Raw genomic sequence first — 22,724 nt, forward strand, 5'->3', positions numbered from 1 at the left:
ATAACAGTAATACTTGAAGAGAGATATACTTCAAAAATGTACCTCTGAAGAGGTGATAAATATTATGGATGACATTGTGGTTCCACTGAAAGAAATTTACGTTTAATTATTTTTCTCACTGACTTCTAACAGGTTGTTTTCGTAGGTTGCCCTTGACCAGATGTCTACCCAGTCACAGTTGCATATCCGTTCTCAACAGGATGGGGTGAGAAAATGAGATGGAAAAGCTTGTGGGCCAAGCTTGAGACACAGACGTCATTTACCAATTACAATCACAGGCAAAGAGTCGGGTTGGGGAAAATTAATTTAATTTATTGCCAATTAAAACTGATTTGGATGGTGAGAAACAAAGACAAAAGCTAAAACACTTTCCCCCATGCCCCACAGTTTTTCCAAGGCTCAACTTCAGTCCTTCATTCCCGATTCCTCTGCCTCCTCTCCCCTCCATGAGCAGCACAGGGACATGGGGAATGGGGGCTTGTGCTCAGTGCAGAACGGCTCCTCTCTGCTGCTTCTTCGTCCGCATGCTCTTCCCCTGCTCCAGCATGGCTGCAGTCCTTCGGGATAAACCTGTTCTGGCCTGGAGTCCTCCAGGGGCTGTAGCATGCATATCTCCTCCAGCTTGGTCTTTCCAAGGGCTGCAGGGGATCCCTGCTGGGGCACCTGGAGCCCCTCCTCCGCTGCTGCCCCTCTCCCCCCGGGGCTGGCAGGGCCGTGTCTCACCCTTTTCCCCTCAGCCCTGGCTGCCGGGCAGCGTTTTGCCCTTTCTGAGAGAGGCTTTCCCCGAGGCGCCGCCACGGTGGCTGCGGGGCTCAGCCGTGCCCTGCGGGGGGTGGGTTGGAGCCGGCTGGAACCGGCTGTGTCCGGCTCGGGGCAGCCCCGGCCGCTCACCACAGGGGCCGCCCGGCAGCTCCCCCTCACAGCCCGGCCCGGGCACACGCACCCCGGTACACACGTAGACTCCATACATTACTCTCTGTAGAAATTATTCTACAGACTCATTCTATGGTAATGAGTTGTTTGCTGTTATTTAAGTTCATTAGATCACCAAATCGTTTCACAGAATGGGTGTGACTGCGCAACAGTCAGACGGTGATAATCCTGCGTCCTGCTTACCATGTAAACCCAATACAGTTCTGCAATATTTACCTTTAAAATATGACGGTTTACATGTCACACCTCTCTTCCATTTTTATTATGCTTAATTACACAGGCACACAGACATTAAGAGTACGGTGTCTCAATAATACTAGTTTAGAATGAGGTGAACCTCCAAGTACTGTATCAAAACTACAGGCAACATTTATATTCCGGTAAGTAAGCAGCAACATACCTTTTCACTATTCCAGTGTCTTTTTGGCATCACAAGAAAGTATGCATGTGTATGTTTCCATTCTAATAAGCTTGTATATATGATATATGCAGTATAGATGTGTGCAAATACCAGATCAAGAAAAATACATGGCAGTACACTACTAGAAAATAGTAAATCATCCTCTCCCACTGTCTTCAGGCAGAAAATATACACCTACAGCTGTTCAAAACGAATAATAATTTTCCCCATTTTTTAAGCTAATTTTTAATCTAATTTTTAAAGACTTTTTTCTTCCTTTGGATTTTCCCTTTAGATGTACATAAGTGTTCAAGTCTGCAGCATCGGCTTTAGGAAGCATTAACACACATTTGTCCTGTACGAATTATCACAAGTTTGTATTTACTTGCTCTTTCTGCTCCCTGAAAAGTAACATGTGCCATAATCCAAAGGGCGGAATCCTGTGTGTGAAAGATTATTCTGTATTTGTTCATACTGCAATTATGAAGCATCCTGACAGTTACAGAGATTTTCATTTAAGTACTTAATTGGGCAACACTTGTATTTAATACATTATGGTCAGCTTTTCCTAACAGTGAGAAGAGCGGAATGAAGAATTTTGGACTGGGCTGGCTGAACAGTAAGAAAAACATTCAACGTTTCTATAATAGAGCAAAGTTTAGTTGGCTGTGATTCATTTGGTCATGTTATCTTTCACGGTATCTCAATAATTTAATATCTAAGTAATGAGTATATGAATACAGCTCTAAAAATAGAAGTACCTGTAACAGTTAGTCAGTGACACTGTAAGTGCATATGCAATTAAAACAGTTTTCCTAACACTATTTACCCTGTTCTGATTTTTTCTTTCACATTTCTGCATCTGCTCATCTTGTAACTGCAAAGCAATCCCTGTGACGGCTGCCGGCTAGTCTGCTTTTGAATATCCAAGCTGCAGTATTTGCCTATCATTATCTCGATTTCCCAATTAGTCATGTTCTCTTGATAGCTTAATACCTTGTTTTACCTCCATCCTCAAAAAAAATTAATATGACTCTGGTATTTTAGAGTATGTAACGCTGGGATTTGCTCAAGAAGATATTTTCAGCCACCTTAGGTTTTTAGTGATTTCCATGAACATAAATTGTGGAATCAGAATATACGACAACTCGCACTCTCCTTTCATACCTCAAACCTACCTCCCCTGCTTCTTCAGCTGATATGGGTTAGCAACAGTCATATTCACTAGGATTGACAGATGTCACCTCTGATTTCTTACTTCTCTTAAATTTCCCAAGACCGGATGTTATCTTCATGTAGCTAAATTATTACCTTAATTTCTCCGGAGTTGTGTAGTCTCCCATTGTATATTCTCTGCAACCCATATTGTAAGACATCTAAGGCAAAGTTGTTTTTTTCCTTTGTCCGTTTGTATAATCCTTGGTGTTACGTGCCTCTAAACCTGGTTTGGAGTTACTGTGTGTCATCACAGTACAATTAAACTCCTTTCTGTACCTTTTGAACAGGAAATAGCATTTCTCACCAGTTGGCAGTTTTCTGTTGTGATCTTGAAACTAGGACAAATGTTAGGAATGTAATAATTTTACTGCCTTGTTGAAACACCAAAGTGTCTTCTCATGGTTGCTTGATATGTTCATCTGTTTAAGGAAATATGGCATACAATTAGCCTCCATTTACTAAAGACTTGTAGATCTTATGGGACACAGTGCACTAATTGTGAAAAATATTTCCCTTAAAGTTGCTTATCAAGGCATAGTTTACAGTTTTTGCACATATACACCTCTTTTTTAGGCTCCTAAATTATTACTGATTTTCACAAACCTAACACAATCAATATTGCTCACAGTTAAATTTCCTCTTTTTCTGCCAGCGTGGCATTAAATTGAATTAGATCTTTTGTATCAGGTGGCTGATTAGACATGAAGTTTGGGTTTTTTTTGACAAATGTTTGCCCTGTGATCCACAGCCCAGCCCTTACTACCATCATGCTCAAGGTTCCTCAGACACAGGCTAAATGGATACCACTGGTTGCTGCAGGCATTTGTTAATGCTCTCTTTAAATGATACAGGGGAAAAAAAAACATAGGGGGTTTGATTTTTATATCCCCATTATATTTCACACAGTAAGAACATGTCAGCTTTATGATATGTGACTGGGAGCAGGGTGAGATTTCTGTGGAAGTTCTTGGCCTGCTCTCATGTTCAGTAATGTATAATCAACGCTTGGTGTTAGTATTGTCTGATTTCTAAAGCAAGATGCTGGATGACCTGTGTGTAGCCTGTTCTAGTATAGTCAGTGCCACGTTCTTATGTAGATCAACTGTACTCCCCCATGTGCCTTTTCAAGCAGCTTACTGAGGCAAGAAGAGAAGTCGTGAAGCCCAGAGGGGCAAAGAGTTTGGATAACATCCTTTCAATAAACTGGAAAGATTCAGATCATGCAGGTCCAGTTTCAGCAAAATACAGCTTGTAGCTTTCCACTGAAGCAAATAGTGAATAGCTGTTGAAACAGAGGTGAAAATAGAGTTGAAATAGCAGTTGAAAAAGGCCTATGCAGGTTGTACTTTTCCAGTTTCCTATTGCTTAATGTTCAAGATTAATTATGGATTTGATACGAAGAGTGAAATCTCCCTTGTCACAAACTAGTTGTTAATAACTAGTCAATCCCAGTGTTTCTTTGTTTTTTTATTTTATTGGTAGAACTCATTTTTAAACAACAAAATAAAATAACAAAAAATTGCCATTCTTTTGATTTGATCTAGATTTTTTTTTTTTTTAAGTAATCAAAATATAGCATCTGTCCTCATTTGGAACTCTTCCTTTCTGTGTCATGAAATTCACTTACACGTCTTGAAATTGCTATTATAAAATCATCTTTGAAATGAGTCCGAACAAATAATGATTTAACAGTATTAGCAACAGGCTTTTCTGTGAAAAGTAATTAGGTCATCTGCCAATTCATTTTTACCAGCTACATTCTCAGGATTAAGCAAGCTTATGTTCATGCATTTTATCATCATCTTCATTGGCCTATGTGAGTTTACATAATGATTGGTAAAATGAAGGCACCTACTTCTATGAGCCCTTTTCTAAATGCTATGCATGCTTAATGTTACAAGCTATTCCAGAAGCAAAAATCTTCTTCTTATTAAGGAACTAAATTTAGATATACCTTAGTGTATATGGAAGGAAGAAAATATTTATTGTTTTTTACTTTAGTGTTACAGTCCATTTATAAGCTGGAGTCACATGCTAAAAAGTTAAGGCTTTCAAAATAATTAACATTCAGTACCACTTATCTAAACTGTATGCTGATAAATTGTATGGATTCTACACCAATAGAATATATTTGTTAGGAAATGTGCTCAAAGGGAAGTTGATCATGGCTTCAAGACTTTAAAACTCAAGTTGAGGAAAGTTTCTTTAATTTATACCCTTCTTAGGTTCAGGAACAAAGAAAAGTGACGAGCAAGATGTGTTGGTGCTATAAATACAAGATTTTAACACACTTCCTCATCTAAGTACTACATTCTTCTCACTTTTTCAACCTTTTAGCTTCCCTCAGCTGCAATCGATGTGGTGTATAGCTTAAAGTAGAACCAGATAGTCACCTGGTGTTCTAAAATCAGTCATTCAGGTTAAGTTAGGTTAGGTTTTCTCCTGTAAGCGTATCTCATGGACATCTGTTCATATTGTCTTCATAGTTTTTCTGTGATTATTTTTTTCTACGTTTTATTTCTTCAGCTGCATTAGAACTAAGCTCTTTGGTTATAGCTCCCTAAATTATCAAAATATATTGTTTCCATGTATACTTATCATTTTTTAAACAATTTTGCTTATTAGCTATCCTCCTAGCTACTTTCCCTTGTGTCTCTAATCAGTGCAGTTAAGTTGATAACCTTCTGGTTCGGAACTCATCTATATCATATTATTCATCTTTTTGTTATGTTTTTTCATGCTTCACAAAATGAGCTAGAAAGCAGCTTTCAAAAAAAACCAAAACAAAAACCACAACTAGGTTATCTAAGTGAGACTTCTAAGGAATCCCCTATATATCTGTGAGCATTTGGTGCTTTTTTCGAAGTCCCACCTGGACCACTGACATTGTCATACAGAAGGGGTGGCACAAAGACAGTGTTAGTGGCGTCTTTCTGAAAGGTTCTGGGACATTGAGTTTCTTCTTTACCTTACCAAGCATTGCTATATATTTGTTATTCATCATCATTCAAAGAAGAAAGGACTGTTTTGCTGTTAGATGCACTCCTTTTATTACATACGGGAAAGCCTCTCCCAGGGGGACTTTAACAGAAAAAAAATATTTAACAGAGGATTTATTTATTTAGTAAGCCAGACTAAAACATTTCAGACTAAAACCTAGGAAATTAAAATTAGCCTGATCATTAGTAAACACTGAGCACCCTTTTCTACTTCTCTTTTCTTCCTTCAAAAATGGACTGCAAACTGCTGCCTATACAGCTTGAAAGGACATTGAAGTAAACATAAATTGAATAACATTTCATGTTATTAAAGCCTATCTGGTCTTCAGGGCAAAGACAGCAAACTAGAATACCATGGTTTCTTTAAAAACTTTCTTTTGCATGAAAGCTGGCATATGCCGGTATTTTTCAAACTTGATTAATAGAAGGTAATTGATGGGAACAACAAAAAAAAAACACCCTAAAACTGAAGATCTCCCAAAGCCGAGCAAATGATAACAAAATGACTGAGTCAGATGTCTGCTTTATGTTCCGCACTGAGAGCAATCATAAACATAATTTCCATATACTGATTGTTCACCTTGAAATGAATTGTTGCAGGCAAATCTGTCTTTAAGAAATATGTATCCTGGTTAATAAACACCTATCTTTATCTGGCATGGAAAACATTTCTATACATTGCACTGTTGAAGTCAAGTAAGTGTACAGTCATTTTTACCACACAGAGATCAGAAATACCCTTATATTAGGAAAAAAAAAAAAAACAAAACTAAAATATCTTTTTCTGTATTTTTAAGCAAGTATGGAAATTAAACTGTAAAAATACGTAGGCGAATGAAGAACTATCAGTGAGCAATATTCCTAAATATGGACTAAAATATTTAACTGTCAGAGGTAATAATTTATAAAGTAGGACTGTAGACATTTTCCTGATAGATCTGAGGGGCATGTTAATGGAGCACAATGAAGACAGATAGCTCCATTCTAATACCATCGAGCAGACAGCCGCCTCATGAAATGCATCTCTGCCAGTGCCCATCAATCTCGCCATGATGGCTGCTTAGATTAGACACAGAAAAAGTACTCCTGTGAATCTTTAAAAGGCTATTTCTGTCTTTTGTGAAGTTGTTTAACTTTGTTTTCATTTTATGGATTTGGCTGGGCTTTAATGCACACAGCAGCCTGCAGACCTACCCTTATAAAATCCCATGAAGTTATTGTTAGGAAACATAAATTGTATCTTTACTGGTTTAACCACTTGGGTTTGTCCCGCTTCACACTATGTACTATTTTATTGCTTTTGAATGAGTTGCGTAAATCTATTAATAAAGAAGTGTAATTTAACACTCTGATAAATTTTAGATATAAATATGCATAGTTAAGCTTTACACGCTGCAAGTAAATTATTGAAAGGTTTGGGAATCTAATATTTTTGTGTGTTTGTGAGTAAACACGAAACCACTTTGTTCACCCAGGTGTTACAAACTTCCTTAAAGACGGAGGAATTGGTGCTAGAAGAGCAGAGAGATTGTTTAATTTATATGCTGAAAACAAAAACTAGAAAAGTATTGCTGTCATTCTCTGTTCATTACAATGCTCGGTGGCAACATAATACAAAATATGGCTGCCTGCATTTTCTTACAGTGATTTGTTTTCAGTCTCACTAAACCTATAGTTGCATAAAGAGAAAATAAACAATATCAAATTCCAAGCTATACCCTTAGGTTTGTAAGTAAGAACAAATACCATATATTATTAAAGACACACTCATCAAGATACAGGATGCTGGAGAGGTGTTGAAGTATTAAACAATGCTTTAAGTTCAGGAAAAAAATGCTGTCAAGGTAAATTAAATTTAAGATGGCCATGTTGCTCTCATTGCTAGAAAGGGTCTGTCATTTGGAAAAGTTTAAAATCAGTGTTCTTATAAAAAAACTATACTTTGTCATTTTTAAATTACTTTCCTTTTCAGTGATTTCTCCTCTTTTTGTGGCACTGGAAGTTCTTTCAGTTGCTTGTGAAGAGCTAAATCCAGTCATCTTACTTGCAATGTGTAACAGGAGACTACGTTGAACTCAGCACTGTGGTACAGATTGCCATTAAACATGATGGGTTCTAAGTCAGAAAAATAAGTTGTTTCATGATATTCATACAAGAGAGGAGCCTCAGACTCTAGGAGTTATAAATCAGGGTCTTGGATTTCAACAGAATTTGTCCAAAATGCTAGTTTGGCCTTATCTTCAAATATCATTATCTTTAAATATCATTATCTTTAAATATATAGCTCTGTTTCTTCTAGTGTCTTCAGCTATGTCACTTCCAACTTCAGGCACATCTGCACAAATAAGCAAAGCTTTCGCTGGACACATCTGTCTATATTCTAGGCAAGGAGATGTATCAGCAAATTTGTGTGCCAGGGCTAACCCATGGTTTCATCAGCTGGGAAAAATACTGCTCACTCATAGAAAAGGTGCTGTGAGCAGTATTTTATTTTCCATTTTCACAAAGTCATTTCTACTGTATAAAATCCCAGGAAATTATGTGAGCATGGCTTGCTCCTGGATAGGTTATCAAATAACCTGTATCTACACAATCAATTTACACTCTCAAACTCCTACAAATGATTTAAGTTATTTTGCTTTTGTATGATAAAGTGCTCTAATTTTCCTAAATCTGGAGATCAGCATCCTAGTTTAACCTCTCCAAGAGTGCTGGAGAAAATGATCAGGGTCAAAATTTTGGTACTGCACACTTTAGAATTTAAGTGAAAATGAATAAGTCTTGAGCTGGATTGTATCATATTGAACTTACTATGGTCATGTGAAAGTCAGCAAAATAGATACTGCTTTTTTAATTTACACAGTGAGTTTAAGTGCTTGTAGAAAACTACCCTGCTTCTCTAAAACGCACTGAGAGTAAGTTTATTCAAGCTTCAGAGAGAGGCTACCAAACTATATGTGGTGCAAAAAACTTTGATGTTCAACTGTCATGGCTTGCAACAAAGCTGCACACAGTATTTGATTTCTTTTGCTTTAAAAGGCCATAAGGAAGACATGTCAGCAATTGATTATGGAGACAAGAAGACAGGAAATATTGCCTGCCATCTAGACAAAGTTAGCATATAAGATAGACCTGGATTTGTGATTATTGATTCTGTGACAAGTTCAGAGTTTGATTTCAAAATTAATGTTTTATTTAGTGGCCATTTTGAAACAATCTTAAACCCACTTTCATTCAACCTCAGCCATTTTTTCCTATTTTTCCGAAGAGCTTCCTTTCCTTTATCTGTTTTTTTGTTCTGATCTGATAGTACAAATCACAGAGATCTAGGTGTGTGTATTTGTAATGTCATCATCTGAGTTAATGTAATGAGTCTATTTCCCAATTCAGTGTGTGAGATGCAGTGTATGATGACTTCCTCATCCTCCTCCATTTTCTTGTAGCTGAAGTCTAATTGATGGTGACTGTCATTTCAATCTGAAAGTCCAGCTTATCCCTAGAGAAATGTGGTGAGATAACATCTGTGGTGGTATGACTGTCATAAGAAGAAGAGGTAATACAGAAATAACGAGTGGTCATGGAGGAAAAAAAAAAAGATTAATGACATAACTTATCAGCCAGAACAAGGTCTCCTCAGGGGGAATCAAAGAAAGGAAGGGGGGGGGGAAAGCAACACTGTAGGCATCTGAGAACATCACCAGTGTCATGATTACATCATGGGCACCAGCAGGAAACACTTCCTGCAGAGACAAAAGTCTGGTCAGCTTTGCTGTGTGGTAGTCTATCTGTAAAATTATTCAGCATTTCTCTTGTTAAAAGTAAAATTAAGCCAGAACAGCTGAGCTTCTATCATATTTTACTTGAACATTTTAACAATTATAAGAAAAGACAGAATTCTAAAAATAGTAAAAATTTAAAGGTAACTGAGTTTAGTTAGTCTATGCTGGCAGAATGCATTGTCAGCCGATGTGTTGCAAAAGTACTGCTGGGTAAGCTGATATACCCTTTAGACAGAAGAATAAATACTAGGGGTTTTGTTTTATTTTCTTTTCTAAATGCAACAAGGCCCCTATTAGCATAACTTTTAATCACATGTTTAACATTAAGCAAGTGAGCAGAACCAGCAATCAAATGGATGCTGGAATATTGTATCTAGGGAAGGATAACTTGCCTACAGATATGGAAACAGAGGGGATTAAGACAGTGGGTCTGCAGGATTTGTACTACAGAGGATGAATATTAGGTGTTTTAATTGCTCTTCATAGAGACAGTCCTTCAGGTAGTGTAGCAATTTTATTTTGTGAGAGCTTCTCAGGTTTCAGCATGTTTTCTGAATATCCACCTCAGCACGTTAATCACTATGCTGAGATTTTTAAAGGTTAGTACATATGCTTTGACGGGAATATTTAAGTCCCTCAAGTACTTACTGAACCAGTTTTTAATCTGAAATTGATATTTGGAAACATTCTTGGGAAACTGCTTATTAAGATTTTTTTCATACTAGAGTCAAGCAAACATTGTTACCTACTTCGTGGAGAACTAATGCAAAATCTTAGAAGATACTGTAGCAAAGAGTAATGGTCTTCTGGTCCTCTTTCATTTTCTCTGTATTTATGTATGTGTGTGAATAAGTAGACAACAATTATTTCCAGTAAATGAGATTTAATATGCTTATTTGCCAAGTGAATTATTCTTTCCCCTTTATAAGAACATTTATATTTAAGGGACAGAACAAAGAAATTTCCCCACTCCCTCCTGATTATGTCTGTAATACATACTGGGGGTTGGGGTGGGGGTAGGGTTGGTGTGCGTGTGATATGGAACAGTTCAGTACAAGCTAACAGAGGTCTTCAGTTGTGCATTACATTGTGTTTTGAAAATATAAAATACCTGATTTTTAAAATCTTTACTTTTATTTAAACTTATGGTGCTTTTTTTCCCACTGGAATAAATGAGGTCTTGCCCTGAAGAAGTCCTTGTAGGAAAGGTAGAATTATATACTCCAGAACAAGGGCAGAATGAACCAACTGTATCATCAATTTCCATTGGTCGAACAATGTCTAACAAACAATTTATTCTCTGGATTGAGACTTTTGTCTTCAAATTGTATACAAATAAATAGTGACACTAGTCTTTATATGAGTAAAAACAGCACTTACCCTGTACAAGAGAGCATTTTTCGCCTGCTGATGCCCAAGCATTTTATGGATATATTTTAACTGTGAATGTCTGTGCAAAATCTCTGGGGGAAGTGCATCCCACAATTCTAATCTCCTCTTTACACAAATGAGGATATTATTGAAGTATGCTGGTGGTTAGAAGGGAAATAGCTTTAAGAGCAAAGAGGACACCTCCCTATTATTATCCCTAGAAAACAGGTATATTTATAACTAGAAATATATTCTATACCTATATTTTATAAATACATAATTAGTGCCAACAGAGTAAATATCAGCTGCCATCATCTCCTATTTCTTCTCTTCAGTCACTATGATAAAGGTGCTAAACATAGGTTTAATTCTCTGGAAGTTGTGTTTCCAATGAGGAAACAACCTCTGTTCCTAATCATATGCCACCATCCAGAAGCTTTCAGACTCCAAGTTCCAGAATATCCAACAAGCATCCTTGCTGGGAAGCAAACTGTTTGTCACTCTCATTGAATGGGAATGTACATTTGCTTTGCGTTGTCTTCTGAACAGCTTCCACTTTACATCTATTTTCCATTGAAAGAAGAAACTAAAGCCACAGTGATTAAGAGGTTGATGATTGCTTGAACAATGTCTCTTAATATGCAAGAAGTAGAAAAAGGCCTGGCAAACTGCACATGTTTCCTGAGATATAGCTTGATTAAGGTATGGTGATGCAGTATAGACTGTTCTCTCTTTTTACATAGCTCCTTCGTCACTGTTATTACAGAGTGGCAAATACAAACAGTTTGGCTACACTGGATTTCACTGTGCTAGGCGTAGTGAAAGAGGGGGTGGCTGGCTTTTCTCCACTATATGATGGATGAATAGGTGATACAAATGGGTCAGGATGACTGCAGCAGGATAACAGTAACAGAGAAAAGCGTGGTCTCATTGCGACAGTGATTATACCAACATCTTTCAGATACAGTGGGGTTAACTGTTACAGATCTCCACTGTGAAAGAGGGAGAAGTAGCATATGATAGGGTGGAGCACAGGTAGGGGGAATAATGAAAAGCATAACGTGGTCACCTCTGTTACTCATAAAAAACAAATGTGGAAGAAAGCTGTTAAAAAACTAAAAGTAAAAAGAATGCCTTTTCTAGCAGTCAGTCTTTGAAATGCTGTTAAGATGGTTCAAGGCTTAAAACACATATATGCAGCAAAACGTACACATTCACTGGGAGCCCAATCAGAGATGCAGCACAGGCTAGATGACTGAGAGGAGGCAAGTTATGTCAGTATAGTGGGGGGAATATTATAACCGTCCATGTTGACATGTGGATAAACAGAAAATGTTCAACTAGCAGCAACTAGATGAAAAAATGGTATCTCCATTTTATTCGTGTATTAACTGAAGCTGGGCTAAATGTTGATTTATTTTCTTTGGAGAAAAAGCATTCTTTTGAAAATATAATTCCAACTGTAAAAGATGTGCATCTGAAAATTTGTGTTTATCATGAAAGAAAAAAAATCCCAGATATTTCTAAAACAGAAGAAATAAGAATAATATGACAGGATTCCATCTGTCTCCACATCTAAGCATCTGTTTCACAACTTAGTTTTCTGATATTAGTCAATCATAAATGTAATTGCAGTTGTCATTGGGAAACTGGTAGGTGGGATCCCATGGGAAGCAGCTCTGAAGTGTAAAAGAACTCAGGAAAACTGTCAGCTCTTTGAAGACTGCATGTTCTAGTTACAATAGTAACCCATCTCAATAGTCAGGAAAATTAGTAGATGTTTCAGGAGGCTGGTTGGCAAAAACAGACAACTCAAGACAGAGCTCCAATGCAAAAAGGCAACATACAGAAAGCAGACGCAGAAATAAGTAAAAAAGAAGGAATTTGGAAAAAAATGCCTGGGCATGAAGGGATGGTGCTAGAATAGCCAAAGCTCAGCTGCATATGAGACCTTCAAGATAAGTTAAGGTCAACAAGAGTTTCTACTGCTACATTAGCAGTGAGACATTGAACAAGGAAAGCGTGGGTCAGTTGCTTAATGGGATTGCTGTTTTAGCAACAGCAGACATATATAAGGCTGCCTTTGCCCCAGTCTTCACCAACAAAGTCTTCTGGGACTCTGTGTCTAGATGCGAGGTTAAAGTAGGAGGAGAACAACCTGCAATGGATAAGGATCAAGTCAAGAATACTTTTAATAAAATCTAGAAAACTCCATAGGACTGAACAGGCTGCAGCACAGGGTGTGAAGACAAACGGCCAACATCCTTGCCACTCTTATCCCCTTTGAAAGGTCAGGGAAACTGGAGATTACTGGAGATAACCTAATGACTGGAGAAAGGCAGATCTTTACACATTTTCAAAGAAGTCCAAAAGGGTGACCCAGTGAAGTGCAAGCTCGTCAGCCTCACATCAGTCCCTGGGAAGATCACTGAGTGAGTCCCCATGGGGAACATTTCTCAGCATGTGTGGGATAAGGCAGTGACTGGCAACAGTCAACATACTCCAGGCTAAATCATTCCTGACCAACTTGATTGCTTTCTAGGATATGATGACTGGATTTGTGGATGAGGGGACAGGCAATGAATGTCATTTACCATGATTTATACTAGGCTTTTGACACTATCTCCTGAGATATTCTTGTATGAATTTAAGACTTACAGTCTTGACGCACAGACAAACTAGACAGATAGGTAAAAAACTGATTGAACAGTTAGTGGCTAGTGGGTCATACTCTCCTGGAAGCCAGTAACAAGTGCAGTATTGAAGTGGTCTAATTTGGCACCTGTCTTGTTTAAGATCATTATCTGGAAGAGATGACAGAGTGTATACTTGCCAAATTTGCCTAAGTTGAAACAATAGAGGTTCTGCGTATAAGTAAAATATTTTTTCCCTGTGAGGACAGACAAATGGTGGAGTAGGTTGCCTAGTGAGGCTGTGCAATACCTGTCTTTGGAGGTTTTCAAGACCCAACAGTGTAAGATCCTCAGCAACCTGGTCTGATCCCAGATCTGATCCTACTTTGCACAGGAGTTTGGACTAGAGACTTTTCAAGGTCCCTTCCCAACCTGAATTATTCTATGATGCTATGATTATTTATAAACATTTAAATGGTTTAAATCTAGAAAAGACACCACAACATGGTTCTAAATCTGTCAACATTACTGAGACATTGCACTTTGATTTTAATGGACTTTAAAATACTATTCTAGCCTGATAGCTGCAGCATGTGGTCTATTATTGAACTGGTTCAATAAAACTAAATGGAGAAATCAGTGGATAAAGCATTAATTTCATTAGAAAATGGTCCAAGCCTGCTCCCTGAGACACATATGAGATAACTAACCAATATAGTCAAGTATAATATATGTAAGCTGGTAAGGAAGACCTAAGCAGCACTAAATAACCCATAGCTTTCCTACTCACATAAATTACCAGCATCATGCATTTTGAAGGCTAGCCAGGCCTCTGGGAACATACTTCATATCAGCAATATTTTCCCAGTCCTCAAAAGGTTTTTATTCTGTGTGTTCTGCTGTTTTCTTTAGACCAAAGGGGGCTTAGCTGAGCGAACTGATGATACTGTGGAGAGTCAGTACAAAAGAACTCGGTTGTCTCTTTTAAGAAGCTTATCCAGCTTTCAATAACTCACTCAGAACTCAGTCAATAAACACACTTCATACGAAACTGAGTTTTACCCATATTATCTGAAATACACTGTTGGGTTTCCCCAGATAGATAGTACCAATAATGTCTTTTACTGACTTACCTGCTACTTTTGCTGAGCATAGACTTTGAGAATATTGTTTGTTCCTGAACAGTGATGGGTTGACATTGCGTATGGCTTGACTGAAATCTTGGGCACTCTCCGCTCAGTGTCTGATTAATGAGCAGAAAAATATATGCTCTTCAGGGCATATACCTTAAATTCAAACCTAGTTCTGTTTTATTATGTATTAATTGCATAAAACAGGCTTTTTCAAGGTATTCTTTGAAATACTTGGAATTCTTCGTTTGATATATTGTTTCATACTACATCATTCCATGGTTATAGTGTTGGAAACTATTGTATTTTATTTTAATATAATTAAACTGAATACTTTTATTAACTAATAAAACCACTACTTTATGCTTTGCTGAATGCTTTATTCCTAAAATGTGTTAATAAGATATATTTAATCTCTTTCTGCCATTTATCTTGCAAAATTAACTTTAGGGTTCTTATTCAGTTGAATGTTACTTTGCAGAATATAACTAATTCGGTGCTATGGATAATTTCTCTAAATAAAACACTCACCTTTTTTTTTTTCTTTTCTTCCTCTCCTTGATCATCCCTAATAAATGGAAAAAATAAAGCTCTGGTTAGTAACCATTTTTAAACAGTAAATCTTACATCACTTAAACATAAAACTTTCAACTTATAAAACATAAACATATGGGAAACTTGCACAAAAATAGCATAAATTATAGAAGAAAAAAAATTTTCTGTTGTATCTGAGTCTATTGTCTAACACTGACATACTTTAGCAATCTACAATAGTAATCACTTGATATACATCTGCAAAACCATATAATACTCTCAATTTAAGACCCTCAGAGTGCCAAAGGAATCTGAAAGTGGTACTGACTCACAGGGAATGCTGCATAAAATTTTTTTAAGCTTTATGTGATCATTTTAACTTGTTGACAGTGTCCAAGTGTCTCCATTGATTCTGTCCCACCCTTGGACTTCTGAACTATATGAATTCCACATCAGACTTGGCAAGTGAAGCAGACCCACTGCAAAACCAGCAGGGCAAGGGCCAAAGGAGGGTACTCTTCTGAAGAAATAGCATTCATATTTTCAGAGAATTCCTCTATAGTACAAAAAAGACTGTAAGAAAGAAATCTGCAACCCACAACAGACATTTTTTTCTTAGTACCTAGCTGTGTTTTCCATGCTGTGCACTGCTTTAAATTGTTTCCATAGGCACAGCAAGTTACTGTATTTTTTAAAGAGAAAAAGTCTTTTTCTTGCCCTGTTTCTTGTGCTTCTTTGCTCCTGGGATTGAGAGATTTATTTTTCTGTTGTTGTTGAGAAATTAGGAATTTAATAACCCTATATTATATATAAGTATACGTATGTCTGTATACACAATTTGCATTTTAATTGAAAATTTGCAGTTGGGTTTGATACTAGATACATTGACTTAATTATCCTTTGCTGACTTCACACTTTTCAGGAGGTATACTTTGCCTTTCAGCTACATCTGATGCAGTTAAAGAACAAGTCAAATTATGCTCTGCTCAGCATGGAAACCATGCTGGATGGTTGCTGTTCAGACTGAATCATCTTGTAGAGAACTTAGAGAACTTCCAGAGTCCACAGCATATCAGGAAACTAAGGTTAGACTCAAAGTTAATGTCTGGAAAAGATAATGAACCTGGAAGAAAATACTGCCAACTGGAAAAAAAAAAAAAAAAAAAAAAAAAGTGGTTTTATCACGTAAAGCAGATCTTCCTCCACTGGATCTGGCTCTGAAGACATTTTTTGGAAAAGAAAATTCTTAAATGCTTCAAAGCTGCCACAGTGACAAGTCCAGCCCTTCAGCAATGTCCAAGCATGAAGCATGCTGAAACTCAAACTGCAATGTGGTCAAAATGTCCTTACATTCAACTGTTGTTTCGTAAAGAGTTATTTGAAAGTGTAGTCGTATAGCGATAATTATCAAGAATTTACCTGTAACAGTTTCTCAGTGGGATTTATTCACCTAAGCTAAGGCTACAGGCATAATCCTTTCATTCATACAGTAGGTTCCAAGACTGGATATTAAGCAGTCACTTATTATGCTCTGAAATTTTCAACATCAGGCGAATGGGCTACAGTGACTCTCCCAGAAGGAGAGAGTACGTATCCCATATCCCTTTCTTCTTCCCTCTCTTCTAGCAGAGAAGCAAAAAAGGGAAAGAAATTTCTAATGGCTCTATAGGAATCCAAGCTGCAAAATTAACAACAAAGTTAGAATGCAAAGTTGCAAAATTAACAGAGTTTTTATATTTTAAAAAATAATTTAATTTTAAATAAAAAGAGGCATTCAAAAGCTCTTTGCAAGATTACATAGATTGTGCAGTTAAAAAGGTCAGGGGGAATAGTCAGTGATATTCAAAGGCTTACAATAATAGCACAGTTTCCTTAGTATCAGAGTTAATTGCAGATGTCCAGATTTTGAGGATTCAGTTACATTAATGGGAACCATCTCTTAATACAAGTGAGATTAAGTGGGTTTAACAACTGTGTGATGTATCCCAGTACTATATTGCAAGCAGCAGCTCTAAAATAATTTTTTTTAAAGCAGTCAATATCTAGTGCTTTTTTATGTACAGTTCATTTAAGATATTGTATTTATAAATTGCAAGAAAGCTGATACTTTCATGCACATAACTGAATGACAGGTTTTAAAGCGACTTTTGCAAGACCATGAATGTGTGACAGAAAAGTACAGATTTCTGATGCTCCAGGTGAAGTTCTATAAAAGCATAATAACACCTTCCTCCATTAAAATTCTTAACAAGAAGTGGAAAATGAAAGTATGATGTCATGACAGAAACAAAGCATCAATAAATTATAAGAATATGTGATTGCCTTTCATTCCAAACATCTACAATAAAGATCTTGGCTCCCCTACAACCAGAAGAAACGTATTTATTCAATATTTTTGTCATACTTATAAATACCAGGCCTGATTCAACAATCAATTTATGATGTTGTCTGACTTTCAAGAAGCACTAGTGTAACACACCAACAAAAGGATGCAGATCAAAAGGCGTGTGGCCAGCAGGTCAAGGGAGGTGATTCTACCCCTCTACTCTGCTTTCGTGAGACCCCACCTGGAGTACTGTGTCCAGCTTTGGAGTCCTCAGGACAAGAAGGACATGGACCTGTTGGAACAGGTCACGAAGGGCCACGAAGATGATCAGAGGGCTGGAGCACCTTTCCTATGAAGAGAACAGGAGAGACTGAGACAGGCTGAGACAGTTGGGGGTGTTCAGCCTGGAGAAGAGAAGGCTCTGGGGAACCTAAAGGGGGCCTACAGGAGGGGCTCTTTATGAGGGAGTATAGTGATAGGACGAGGGTAACTGTTTTAAACTGAGGGACTGAGATTAGATATTAGGAAGAAATTCTTTCCTGTGAGGGTGGTGAGACCCTGGAACAGGTTGCCCAGGGAAGTTGTGGGTGCCCCATCCCTGGAAGTGTTCAAGGCCAGGCTGGATGGGGCTTTGAGCAACCTGGTCTAGTGGGAGGTGTCCCTGCCCATGGCAGGGGGGTTGGATCAAGATGATCTTTAAAGTCCCTTCCAACATAAACCATTCTATGATCATATGTTATCAACTACAGTGAAAAATGAAGTGTAATCTCAAGAAGTAATTGAAGTCAATGGGAGATGTGTATACATATGTGCTACATGACTGGAGAGCAGGTGCTATTTCTACTTACTACTACTAAAAAAACCACTTTGAATGCTAATGTGACTCTTCATATGGCAATATATCTGATAGATGTCCACATTTTTTTCTTCTTAAGTCTTGCAGGAAAAAATAAATCTCTGAGGATAAGAGGAAAGACAAAACTCACAGAAACTGATTGATGTGAAATTGTGTGTCTGATAAACACTACAGTCTAGCTCAAAAGTTAAGGTATATGTTTTTTGCTGCAAAATAGTTATGGGAATGGGTAATGACTAAATGATTTCTTTTGGAGGACTACTGCAGCTGCCAGTCATTCTAGAAGTAATTGTTAAGTGGCTTTTAAAAAACAAAGGAAAGAAAAGCACTTAAAAAGCAAATAATTTATTTTGTAAGTGATGGAACTAAGGAAGGATGAACACTATAACTATAAACATGAAGTGGAAAATGAAAATATGGTGACACTGACAGAAACAAAGGTATGCCAACAATATCCTCTACATATTTGCATCTACAGTAATCCCTACTCCATAGTACCTGTGAATCCTACTGTCAAAAAGCCAGAAGTTCTCTAAACCTTCCTTAAGTTTCCAGTTATGATTTCCTGCCTGCCCCAGGTTCTGTCCCAAAATACTCAAACTCTCTCATATATGTGTATGCAAAGTGAACATGTATTTAGATGATCTGAAAAATAAATCTTTCAGGTTTCCATCCTACTTTAAAATGTAGATAGCCCTGGTCTTAGTTTAGGGTTTCTTTAAGTGGTTTCAGTATACAAACATGGGAGTGGTTAAAAATAAAGTCTGATCAGTGCTGGCAAAGCATTAAAGTACAACAGTAAAGAATTTCAGGCTTGCTTTCTACTCGAGTGTAGTCCTAGGGTATCTTTTAGTCATTTGTTTTGAAAACAGTCCTGATTTTAGTTCTATATGCAAACATGAAATCATGAGAACAATTGTTTATTAAAGAAACTTGGCAAGTTCCATGCAGGTTTAGAATTCGGCTCATTTTTTTTTCGTATTTTTTGAACATATACAGCTAATGTAAATGAGGTAATAGTAAGCAGCAAAAATTTGGGGGTTTATTTTTCTCTGAGAAGTAATCCTTTAAATAATGTAGTTCTCAGTTGGAAGACGAATGCTAAAAACCAAACTTGGCTCCTTCCTATTTTAGGAATAGAACCCTAAATCCAGATTTACAGTGTCAGGGCCTGTCTTAGGTATCAGTGAATATAGGTTCTAATGTAAAATTACAACAAAATTAAGAACAATTTAGATCAGTTAAAAACATATCTAACATTCAGATGCATAAATCGTTTTGGAGAAATTAAAATAATAGAATAATTATTGCTCATATTTGCCATATGAAAGAATCTGACACTTTTGGATATTAATGAACATAGTCATTATTCCCAAAATATAATATTAACATAAGGAAATATCATTTGCTGTTCCTAGATTCCTGTCATCAGTTTTCTTCCAGTGTCTTTGAAACGTCAGTAATTAACTTAAGAATGGTACCATAATAATCAAGTGATTACGGTGGTCAGACAGGTTCCAGAAATAACATCCTAAACAGCTGGAGCAAAATGACATTTAAAGAAGGTGTTCTTTTGTTTGCTCCAGTATCAGGAAAATATCTGAAAAAGAAATACCTCCAAAAATATCCAGCACAAGTTCAGCAAACCCATTATTCAGGTAAAACCAGGATATAATCATAATACGTATTGCAATTAATAATAAAATCTCTACAATAATTCTTGTTTTTACAAGTGTAATTTTAGACTAATATAATCAAACATTGCAACATAGAAAACGACATAAAGAATGTTGCTTACAATCAGATAAGGTGCTTGGAAATTTGTGAAAAGAGATCAAATTTCAAAACTGTGACAGTTTTAATATCAGAACTCTGACATCATTTAAGTAGGAACTGAAAAGCACAGCTGTGGACACAGCTATTTAGTGTGGACAATAATGTGTTTAGAGCATTAACTTGGTTATGGCTATTTTGAGGGTCCAATGGAATAAAAAATTATGTGTATTGGCAAACATTCCTACCAATTACTGAGTCATCACACATATGTCAAGTTACACATGCACAGAAATCTTTGCACAACTTTTTAATTTTTGCTTTCTAAAATTAATGTGAAATTAATATTTCAGGAAAACTTGTTCTACTGGTGCTACAATAGGAGGGTTTTTGAAGAAGAAAGTGTCTTATTTCTAGAAGAACAAAAAAATAAGACCTCCCCAAGAATAAAACAATTTTTCATTTTCATTTTTTAATTATAATATATACCCAGAAGATTAGCAACATATTATTCTCAAGCTATGACATTTTTCAAAATACAAAACATTCTACAATAAATTCATGATTAGCAAAATAATTTATTTACTTAAGTTTAAATTAATCAGTTTACCTTTTGTAAGCTCATTAGCTTCTATTCTACATTAATCACTATTAGCATTTTGTATTTTTGTTTTGATTGCATAGGTAGCATTTCTAAATCATAACTTACAGCATTACAGCATACTGTAAAACACATACAGCATAACATTACAGCAATAATTATTTAACACTTATAAATTTTTAGATGTGTAAATGAATTTGAGCAGTAACAGGTTCCTGTTATGTTCACATTTGGTTTTAAGCATGACTGATTTTAGAGTATTGTTCAATCTACACATTTGTCTTTCATTTGAATTTGGTGTTTCTAGAGGAAATTCCATATATGCAGGCCTTGTAATGAGGATGGAAATAGGTGAAACAGAAAATCTTTTGTCTAGTGAGCAGTTTGAGAGTAGAAAACAGAAATTGTGTGAGGACTACTTCCATCTTGAAGTATCCCATTGAGAACGACTCTTAAGTAACATTTCTTTTTCAGAAAAAAACTCTGGAAACATGTCTCTAGTATTTGTTAAAACAACATGTATAAGGAAAGAAAAGGCAGAGAGTTATGGGGAAAAGAAGGTTAGGATTTTTTTGTCCAATGAACGAGTAAAATATGTCCATAATGAGGAGGATGGCACCAAATATATAGTTATAGTTACAAGGCACAGCTTCATATTTTACAGCTTTAAAAAATATTACTTTGTTTCTCAGCCAATAAGCTATTGCTGTTTTGTCTTTTGTTATATCTGTGGGGAGCAACGTCTACATATCAGAATTGTAAAACAAGTATTCTATGATTTTTGGAATTATTAGATTATTCTGTCATTACTGGATTGAAATAGAATGTTGCAGTAGTAAAAACAGCTAGAAATTTTACAGGGAGTTGCTTTAAAGTATAATTTCTACCAAATGAGTTCTAAGGGATTAAGATTTAAAGAAAATAAGATTTTTCCTACTAATTTTCTTTCCTGCATAGTTTCTGTTCAGCCCTTTTAACATATTTTACCTCTCAGACAGCGAACAAGTTCTCAAAAAACAAGTGATTGGAGGAAAACCATAAAATTGCCTTTATAGAATACATATATATATATTTGTAAAAAAAGAATTATATAGAATATAGAATATAGATGAAAAATGAAAGGACATGTAAACAAGAAAAAACTGAAGAGCATGGTCCAATTAAATGGTGAAGAACCACTTAATACTGTAAAATTCCTTGTAGCAATGCAATTTGGAACATCTGTAATATGTTAGTCCCTGATATTATTATAGTATTGTGGTATTCATGATGTGAGTTTGGGTCCACTTGGAGATCATATTCAGTGTGAACTTCAACCTTGATTGAACATCTCAAAGGATAGGACCTTAAACATGAAGAACTTACTTAGTTTTTGCAGTATCGCAAGTGTGCTTTGATGGAGAAATGGAAAGATCTGCATGGTTTGGTTTCCTAACAACAGAAAAGAGTTTGTCATTGTAAATTGTGAGATAAGGCAGGCAGCACGTTGTAGTCAAAGCAAGAAACTTGCTTATCCTGGAGTCTAAACTTGACCACTTCCCTCATAATTTCATATTTACCAGCTAAAGATATATTTGACAGCTTCATGAAACAACATGTCTAACCACCAAAGATGTGACTCATCATCCCACCAACGTGTCTACCTATGCCATCTGTAAGAAAAGAGAAAATGACTATACATGCCAAAATATTAAAATAATAGATCTCTGATTGATAATTTCTACTACCAGCCCCCACAGCCTGAAATATCACACTATAAAATGTGAATTTGACTTTTCAGTCTTGATCCAAAACAAGCCTGAAATGTCTTCCTTGGTATTTCGTCTTTTCCCTGCATGAAAATCTGTCTGAAGTTGTCTCCATATTCTTAAGGAAATTATAAGAAGAAGTAGAAATTTGTTTGTTTTGGATAATCAATCACAGTGGAGAAAGGCATTTAACAAATTATATCAGTCTCCTTGATTAGGAAATTGAACTGGATATAAGCCCTCTCATTAAGTTTTTGGCAGTAGATTGGAAATGCTGTGAAGACAGCATTTCGCACACAAAATTTCTTAGTTCTGGTTGTGCTGAAAAACAAACTTAAAATTTGACAAGTATTGCATCAGTCTTATGTGATCTGGATTCATTTCAAGACTGCAGTAATTCTTGTCTGAACCTCTCTAATTATC

Source organism: Chroicocephalus ridibundus, chromosome 1, assembly GCF_963924245.1.
Source record: "Chroicocephalus ridibundus chromosome 1, bChrRid1.1, whole genome shotgun sequence".
Lineage (NCBI taxonomy): Eukaryota > Metazoa > Chordata > Aves > Charadriiformes > Laridae > Chroicocephalus > Chroicocephalus ridibundus.